Source organism: Strix uralensis, chromosome Z, assembly GCF_047716275.1.
Source record: "Strix uralensis isolate ZFMK-TIS-50842 chromosome Z, bStrUra1, whole genome shotgun sequence".
In the NCBI taxonomy this organism is placed as follows: domain Eukaryota; kingdom Metazoa; phylum Chordata; class Aves; order Strigiformes; family Strigidae; genus Strix; species Strix uralensis.
Window position 1 is genome coordinate 17001708 of NC_134012.1, and position 9892 is coordinate 17011599.

Sequence of the window (9892 nt, forward strand, 5' to 3'; positions counted from 1 at the left end):
GAGAAGTGAATTGAAGACAAAGTGAGTAACTTTCAAACTCTCCACCTTCATTGGGAAATCTGAAAGATGCACACAGAGTCACAGAAAGCATGAAAGAGCTACTCAACCTTATATGGTCTGTTTTGGTAGTTGTTTGGCTGTGGCTCTCTGGTACTCTTTTGTCCTTCCTTTCTGGGTAAAAGAGACATGCTTTGTGAAATTAATTAATCCACCTGTAAGATAAAGGCGTGAATAGCACATACCAGCTACCTCTCAATGACCAATGTTCCAGTTAGTTAATTACCACAGTAACAATATTAAAACAATGAAAGCTTGAAATGAACCTGCTTCCAGCCTGCAGTGGCAGGTGATTTCTTAAAAGTTGCTTTTCAATAAAACTGAAGAGCCTCTTACACAAGGAACAGCTAATTGAACCAGTTTCCCACAGTGTCTTTTAATATACAAGCAATTCATTGCATTGCACGTACCATTTCACACAGGTTTAGGGTGGAACAGCACTTAAACTGTTCTCTCCAAGCTCGAAGTTAATTCTGCTTATTTCTTTTAAATACGAAATGCAGCTGAACTTCTTCACAATGAACTTAGTAAACACAGAGCAGTTTGTTGCTGCTTTTTCCCCCCTCTTTAAACGGGTGTAAGGGACTTCTCTTGTCAACAGCTAAGCACTGTTAACAGTCAGACCACTAAATTTGCATGGCAGAAGAAATGCAGTGAAGCTTTTCCTTTCTTTTTTAGTGGATACCTGAAACAGAGAAAATTTCTAGTGCTCTAAAATATCACAAAACCTAGAAAGCCTTGTGGATAGAAGAATAAAAGTTACTAAAATGAAAGTATTTCCTTTATGTAGGAAATTGTCGTGGTTTAAACCCAGTCAGCAGCCAAACACTATGCAGTTGCTCACTCACCCACCCCTGCCCCTGGGGAACAGACTTGGAGGTGTAATGGTAAGGACACTCATAGGTTGAGATAAAAACAATTTAATAATTAAAATAAAATTAAAATAATAATGATAGTAATAATAGAAAATACAAACAAGTAATGCACAATGTGATTGCTCACCACCCACTGACCGATGCCCAGCCCATTCCCGTCTAGTGATCCCAGAGAACAGAGAATCCTGAAACCACAATCCCGGAAGCCAGAGTGAGCTTCCCCATCAACCCTTATCTATATACTGAGCAGTGCGTTATGGAATATTCCATTAACCAGTCTGGGTCTGTTGCTTTGGCTCTGCTCCCTCACAGCTTCTTGTATACCTGTGCAGTAGCAGGACATAAGAAGTTGGAACATCCTCGATTTCTTAGCAACAACTAAAAATATCACTACATTATCAACATTCTCTCACATCATGAGACACAGCACGATTCTAGGTACTAAGAAGGAAGGAAACAAAAATTTAGCTCTATCCCAGACAAAACCAGGACAGAAATAAGTTCCTCCAAACTTAATTAGCAACCTGTGGATCCTGGAATTTAGGGTGTGTTTACAGAAGCATTGATCAATGCTGTGTTTGCTTTGAATGAGTTCTTGCTTCAAACAAAGGGCAGATTCCAGCTCAGACTATGACTCATATGGACCTGTCTGGTCCCTCAAGTGGGTCACAAAGCTGCCCTGAACAGGTGTCAGTGCTTTCACCACTGTGGGCAGACCACTGGATGGAACACCTGTCAGCTCTGCCTCTGTAGAGATGGCCAAAGAGGGACATGTTGTACTTTCTTACTGGGTAGCAATTATCTCTCTAGCATAGCTGTCAGGCACTGCTGGCTGACCCAAAGGAAAAGTGCCTGGTTTGGCACTTTTGACCTCTATGAGGTCAAAAAATAAGCATTTTCCAGTTAGGCTTTGTGGGAAAAATGGCAGTGTTAATCATCTGGGGGAGCAGGACAGAAGGCTAGCAGGCTGGCTGGCTGCTTGTCTGCTCTTTTCATCCCTGCTTCTGTGTTCAGAGGGGAGCTGGAGACCCGGTGTCATTTAAAGTCAAGATTAAATGCTATAGATATTATGCTGGTAATATGCATATTGATTAATGCCCTCCATTAGGTGTTTTGCCTCTTCTAACGGCTGCAGTGTTTAGCATTCATTGGTTTTACTCTGCTTTACATTAAAAAGTGAGGACTTCAGTGAGGTCAAAACAAGCTGTGCTGTTACTCGTTTTAACAGTGGCAGGTGTTTTTCCTTCACAACTACCAGCTACTTCTTCATTACAAGTTTAAAATCCTCATAAATATATATTTCATTCTACCCCTGCAGAAGCATTATGAGAGATTACAGATGTGTCAAATGTAGTAACAGTGTGTATGAGGCTGACCACTAAAAAAGGAAATTCTCCCACAAAGCAAGGCTAGATTAGCTTCCTCACACTTCAGTGAGGAACTTGTGGGTTACCATTTCCACAGGCTTACTTCATTAGAGAGCCAGCTCTGTGCTTACTCATTTTTTCAGACCACAGTTTGATAAGTTCTTGGTATGTTGTGTGTAGAATCGGTGTATAGGTGTAGAGCACAGTATGTCATGAAAGAAAGATAGTGTATATGTAAATGTACATGTCTGTGTTTATAAATATCTGTCCATACAGGCTTGACATGAATAGTTATTGAAGTACTGGACAGATAATCAAACAGCTCCATATATCTAAGTCTTCATTATCCAGGTCTTTCTAAAATTCCAGTATCAATTTTCTGCAATTTCAGAAAATCAAGTTGCTATAAGTTCCAGTGCCCAGAGTGTGAAGATAGGAATCAGAAGCAACAGCGTTTCTCTTTCACCTGTATTACTGACTGGCCTTAGTACTTTGCACTCACAAAGTGCTTGATAAATGTCACTAAGTAGATAGGTATTATGACCTCATTTTACTGATGAGGAAGCTTAGGGTCAGAGAACACAGTTAATTCAGGTGAGGACATACAGTGTCATAAAAAGGGTTTTTCTATTTTCTGCATTAAAACAGAGATCCCAGTTTTGCTCTCTTAAGGGACAGAAGTTTTGGGGTGGGGTGAGTCATGTTTGACCCTGGTGTGATTTTCACAGCTGCTGTGAACTTGTATCTGCACTCAATGACCACTGAAGATGAGCAACAGGGTAAGAAAGATGACTGAATAAGACTGATAGGTCAGTGATTTTTTAGATTGTACAGAAGTGAAACTGAGGTTTAGAAAAGATATCCCTTATTTGAGCAATATTGTTATGTGGGTTACACACACAGAGACAGTGTCATGAGGCCCCTACTGGTGTTAGGCAAACTATAATATAAGAGACATCTACAGAATTCCTCTGATTTGTGCAAAAATGACAATGCTAGGTTTTGAGACAAATCACTCAGTTTAACTGCATGGGCTTCATCAGCTTATCAGCACCCCTCATTTGGGAAGTCTTGTTTGTGTTTAATCAGGAAAAGACTTCCTAGAAGGATATCATGCAAGATTCTCCTATACCAAATCAGTTACAGAGCAAAATTACCATCTCTGCTTATGTTAGACTTTGTCTGCTGTTAAAGGTCTGAGCATAGCATCCGTGCTTTATTGGTCTCCCTTTTCTCTCCATACCTATGCAGTGAGTCTGACTGACTAAAAGCTGTTTATCTTTCTTTACATCTCATGGCTGACTCTCCTTGGGGGCTTTTATGCAGACGGTGTTACAGGAAGCAGCAAACTCAGAAAGGAATGAAGAGAGCCAGGTTTTGCACCACAGCTGCTACTGATCTGCTGGGATGATGGAGCTATGCAATGGCAGCTTGTCTTATATGGGATCCACATGTTGTAGAAAGAAGGGAGCAGAATGATGGCATGGCTGTTGGATTTAGCAAATAGTTGCCCATGGATGCAGTGTTGCTTCCTTCTGGGGATGTCCAGGGTTTGTACAGGTGGCAGTGTTTATCCCTCTTAACTCTGTCCTCAAAGCAGCAATGAGAGGGGACATTAATGAAGAGTAACATACAGGGTTGCTTTTACCTTTGTGTTTTGTGGGTTGCACAGTAACAGGTAAGATACTTTGCAGCATTGGAGGGGAATTTTTGTTGCCTTTCCACCATGTTTGAATAACTGTTGTGTGCTTCTAGAGCTCTCCTTTTTCAGCCTGAGGTGGAAAAGGATGTGTGATTTAAGTTAAGATCGTGAAAGCTAATTAAGCATAAATTAATTTTCCTTCTCTACCTATCTCTGGTAGATTGGAGCAGTAACTGTTTCATCCCTAAACTTCCAGTATGAGTGTCTTGTATATTTCTACCTAATGGTTTTTATGCTTAGATCTGTTTCTTTGGAACCCTTGCTTTAACGCATTGAGTTAACTCATCTTTTGATGAGGATTTTCTCTGTTTAGTCAGCTATTAACCATTCTTGGTGAAGCAGAGCTGTTTTACTGTGGCATGGAAAGGTTGTGTAAAACACAAGCATTCAATGAAAATGCATTTAGAAACTGCTATTTACTTTCTATGACTGAACTAAATTCATACAGAGAAGGATGTTTGAAGACCACCTACTATAATAAACAAAATTCTCGTTTTGTATGCAGTTGAAATGTGCTGAATTTGTCATCTATCTTATAAATTTCTTATACATTTGCACATTCAGTTTATGTCTGTTTTTGAAAACTCATTCTAAATTTTATCTGTCTGTTTAATACAAGTATTGCATCTGATAAAACATATTGAGATATATAAAGTTTCTAATCAGATGCATCTGAGAAATAGCTTAAACACTTTTTGGAGAACAACACCCTGTAAGAGGCAAATCAGAGCCTTCAATACACAATACCTCTAGGCACTGGGGAGAGGAGCCTAGGGCTATTTTACTGTATTCTATTGTCATCATGTGAAGCCAGTGCAAAAGCACCATATGAATTTAATTGAATGTTGATTAGGCTTTCTGGAAGCAATTCATGACCACATACTAGTCAATTCATCATTTCAATTAATGTTAAGCTCCCCTTTTCCCCCCAAGATTTTTTTATTGCTATTGATAGGAATGATTCATTTCCAAATAGCTGAGGCATCTTCCCTTGGCCCTAGGTGAAAAGAACATAGCAGCTCTGTGAGGTACCCCCATTTGTCAATAATGTACTGTTCAGTCCCTAGACATCAGTTCTTTGGCAAACTTTATCAGACAGAAATAAAAGGAAGAAAATTTTCTGTATATTTATACTAGATTTTCCTGGATAGTTCTTTAAAACAGAAGTAATATTATTTCTTTTGAAACAACTTATTATCTATCATAATCTGAGTATTGAATGAAAACGAAAAAGAACTTGTTTGCTTGAGAAAAAGTTATTCCCTTCAAACCATTGACAGGCTTGTCTGTAAGAATGAATAGAAGAAAAATAGTCTGAGATCCCTGAACTGTGACATCTAAAGCAGATACTTTTTGTGAGTGTCAGAATTTGGTGTCCATGAATGACAAAAATTATTCTCAACAGCATCTCTATATATCGCTAAATTATATAAGGTCATATGTAAAGTATATATAAAATGTGTATGAAGTGTGTCTCTATACATATATATAATTTTTGTTGTTTGATTTAGCAGCATTGCAAAGGATCATGGAGCTCACACTTTAAAATATGGCAGAATCTTTTTCTTCAGGCAGGTAGTGTTGTGTCAGATCACTTTACCTCATTTGCACTGCTTTAGAATTATCCTTTTACTTTCTCTCCGGGGTGTTGGTGGTGTTGGAGAGCTCAGATTGTCTCATCTCATTTAGAGTACTCTTGGCCTGTTGTATTATTATTGTAGCCAACCAGTATTAAAAGAAAATACAAGACAGGACAGTTAGGATTGCATGCTTGAGCTAGAATTTTCCTTTCTTGTCTTTATCCACTTGAAAGTTTTCTTTTCATAGCTGTGACCTTATAAGTGATTGGTTCCTACCTTATTTCATATATTTTTAATAAGGGTACTGAATTAAGTCAGAGCTGAATGAAAACATGAGAGTGCTGCTGACTGAAATGAGATTTCAGGTTTCACAGACTGGGTTTTAATTTGGACAGTTGGCATTGGGGGGTTCAAATTTTATTATTGATGCTGGGATGTTCCTTGGATTTGTTCATGCTTCCTGACCAGATCTCAGGTGTCCCTGCTTTGAGCAGGTTGTCATAACAAATGTCTCCAAGCATCCCTGCCAATTTAAAGTATTCTGTGTTTATACAGAAAGGGAAGAAGGTCATGGCTGGAAACAGCGTAAGGTCTGTGCAGGCAAACCTGAAACTTCTTTCAGAGGCTGAGGAAGGCCACTTAGCAGTTTGTTGTGCAGACTTGGCAGTCTGAACTACCAGAATCAGCCCTACAGCCATATTTACCCCTGCAGTAACCTCACAGATTTAAGCTGTGGTGGTGTTAGGTCAGCTTTGTTAGTTGCTTGTGTTTACGCATAGATTTCCTCATAGCATATTTATTAAAATTTGATGTGCATAACAGAACAAACATTGAATGAGACCCTGTTGCTGCTTGGAGAGTTGGAGAACTGGCATACAAACAAGGAGGTACTTTCTGAAAGCCCTACAAAGGCACTGAGTCAGGAGGTTATTTAATCTTCTTGTTTCCACTCTCTAATCTTTAATAACTTCAATAGGAGCATGCTATCAAAAGTATGATGCTTAAAAAAGCAAGAAATTAGAAAGCTTTTAAAATTAATTTTCATGAAATAGGAAAGAGATTATTTCCCTCTTCATTTTCCCTCTGTATATGCTTGCAGTTCTTAAAGTCTTTGGTGTCTAGTTCTGATGCATTTAGGCTGTCTCTTCAGAGAGTTAGGATTTTACCAACGACTGTGGAGCTTATTAGTCTGCAGTAGTTCAGTTACACATTTAAATTCTAATATAGGTCTTTAGATGAGAGACTTTAATGCAAAAAGGCACAGAATATCAGCCCAGAGTCTCTTCATTTACACTGTAAAGTTGCCTGGTACAGAAAGGTTTTTGAATTATAAGATGGCAGGAGATTAGATGGTATGACTATAGTAAATTGCTAATGATAGAGGTAGACAGGAAAGGATCTAGTTCATATAAACTGTTTTGTGTTTTTTTTTTTTTTTTTTTTATTTTGATGCCTTAATAATATCCTGTATCTGGATGGTCAAAAACAGAGTTAGTGCTGCTGTGTCTATTTGCAGTATTCTAAGGTGGTTCTTATGGATTCTATATTTCAAAATTGTATTGTTTAAGCATACAATTAATTTAATTGGACTACATACATACATGTAGCTAGCCATATGCATATGTATTTTCTGGATTAGAGCCTTTAAGAAAATTTTGGAATAAGGTAATAAGAATGACCAGAATAAGATATTTTTTTTTATTATAGTGGGGAAGCTTTTGCCATTATACGTGAAGGAAGGTTTTTGATTTCAGTGATATAACTTTGTTGGGAAAGGAGGGCTCCATTTATAAGGCAATACGGATACTGTATCTGTTCAGATTATTCTGTAAGTCTTAAAGAAAGCGATAGCAGTTTTGAGGATATTACCTTAATAAACTGTGTCTCTGGTTTTAAAAGTCTAGAGGAAAAAAGGCAGGGCCTGAATATTATGTGCATATGCATGCAGAAGGCAGCTGCAGCCAGCATCCTTAAGAGAGCTGCCTAGCTTATAGTAAACACAGTTGTTGTATGCTTCATTGTGCAATTTGGCTTGCTTCAGATTGAGTTTGTCAATCAGTTCAGTGAAAGTGGAATTTTTTGAAGAGCTGGTGGGTGTGTTTACACTGCTGTCGCTGCAGCTTCTAAAGATACACCTGAGTTAAGTTTCCTAACTGGATGCGGCTGGAAAAGTCACTGTTGCAGCATGGAGTGCGGTGCAGGCCACTGCATGAATATTTACACAGCTATTGGAGAGCAGGATTTGCAGTCTGCTGAGTCTCATGCTACTACTGCCACTGGTATGCAGATGTTTTAAGGGATGCAGATGCACAAACCCTGTCCATCACAGCTGTTCTTGGTCTCCTTTGCAGGCTGTGGAGATGCTGAAACAGTGCATTAAAAGGAGTCTCGAAGATCCTCCATGTGACACTGAATGAGCAAGTTTCAGAACCCCTCAGGAATAGAGCTACCTCCATGGGGCACAGAACTTTTGACAATTACTCTGAGAGATGGAATCAATTAGCTGGACATAACAATGGTAAATGGAACAATATGGCTTCTGAGACCTGAGTTAGTGCCTATTCTCAAGGACTAATTATACTATTGATCTGACTGGTTAGCTTGCTTCCCATGACAGGCTGAAGTACAACTTTATGGACGATAGCTGCAAACTACCTAAGCGCTTCTGAAAATGCTGCCTTTATAACTTTTTTGAAAGTGGCTACTTTTCTGTACTGGTAACATCAGTCAAGAAGAACTTAAATCATAATGAAATCTACCAGATTTAAGTTTTGCAGTGAAACTGATCGAAGTTTCTGCCACTTTCTCATAGTCTTCAACATGACTCTAAAGGACAGACAATAGTATTTTGTAATCTCTTTTAACAGGTGTCTACTGATCTCATGAAGTCCACACCCATTGTGGGAGCAAGTAATTCAATTTTTCATCATCAATGTGACTTCCACAGGTGAGTGCCAAAATAAACATTCATAAACTGGATTGCTGAATGGAGACATTCAAGGTCCTTTCCAACCTACATGATTCTGTGAGTCTGTGATTCATTACATCTGTAGGATTGTAACCACTCCCAAGTTTGGTGGCAGAAATAATTACTAGTGTGCCACATATGCACCTCTTATTCTTTAAATGGTTTTGGTTTTGTTTTTAGAGCATTTTAGAGGTGTAAGAAGAGCAGAACCGCTTGTCATAGCAGGATTGCCCCTGTATCACTGGTACTTAGGTAAAAGGTAGCCATTTTCTTAATCAATAGTCCTTATGAAATCTGAGATCTGTTTCAACTGATTGAGGTACCACTTTATTCTGAAATACACTTTTTGGACATCCTTTTAACTGTATTCCATGTTGTCATTATACAGCTTTGGATTCTCAACTGCAGCATGGAAGAAATAAAAAAGCATGTTTACTATGGAGTCCATTTATAGAGGTACATGGTGGATGAAGGTCTGGTGCATAAACATCAACCAGGTTGCTTTCAGGACCCGTTTCAAACAGTGGCCCGGGTTTGACACAAAAGTGGGTGACACTCTAAGAATACAACAAACTAATTCACTAGTAGTTAAGATGTATCTTAAATAGAAGTATGTTGTAGATGCTTAGGTAGGCACATTTTGTAAGCTAGAAAATATTTTGGTTTACCTTCATTTCATAGTAGCTATGAGAACTGAGTAGCTGGACTTCACAGATCATTTGAAAAGATCATTGGAATATGCTATATATAACATAAACTTTTCCTTTATGAATTGTTTTATTTGTAAATCTTGGAAGATGGGGGCATCTGGTGGTTTGATGCTTCCACAACGTGTCATACCTTTAGGAACCAAAGAACCCTTGGTTAAGATGCTCATTGTTTTTTCTAGTTTAAGTAAATCTGCGTGAGCCTTCTAGAAAACACTGGAGTCTGACCACATCCTATATATTTGTTGCCACTGACCTGCTTTCATTTAGATATAGGTGAAAGGAGTCCATGCCAAGTATCAGATTTCTCTTAGATAAGCAGAACTAAAGTAGCGAGGTTTTTATTTGGAGAAGTATTGTAGCTTTATATGCCATTCTTGCTTTAGTAGGTGTTCAGGGACAATTAGAGGTACACTGATCCATCATGAGAATTGTTTAACTCTTCTGATGACAAATCAAACTCAGGGTTTCTTTTGTGTTAATAAATAGAGAAAATCCTGTGTGAAACAGCACAAGAATTTGTTTAATAAGAAAGTCTGTACAATGTAGATGAAATTACTCCAAAGAAATGAAGGTAGAAGTATTTTCTGAAAGCATGAAAGCCAATATTAATATACAAACATGCACTTAATATTA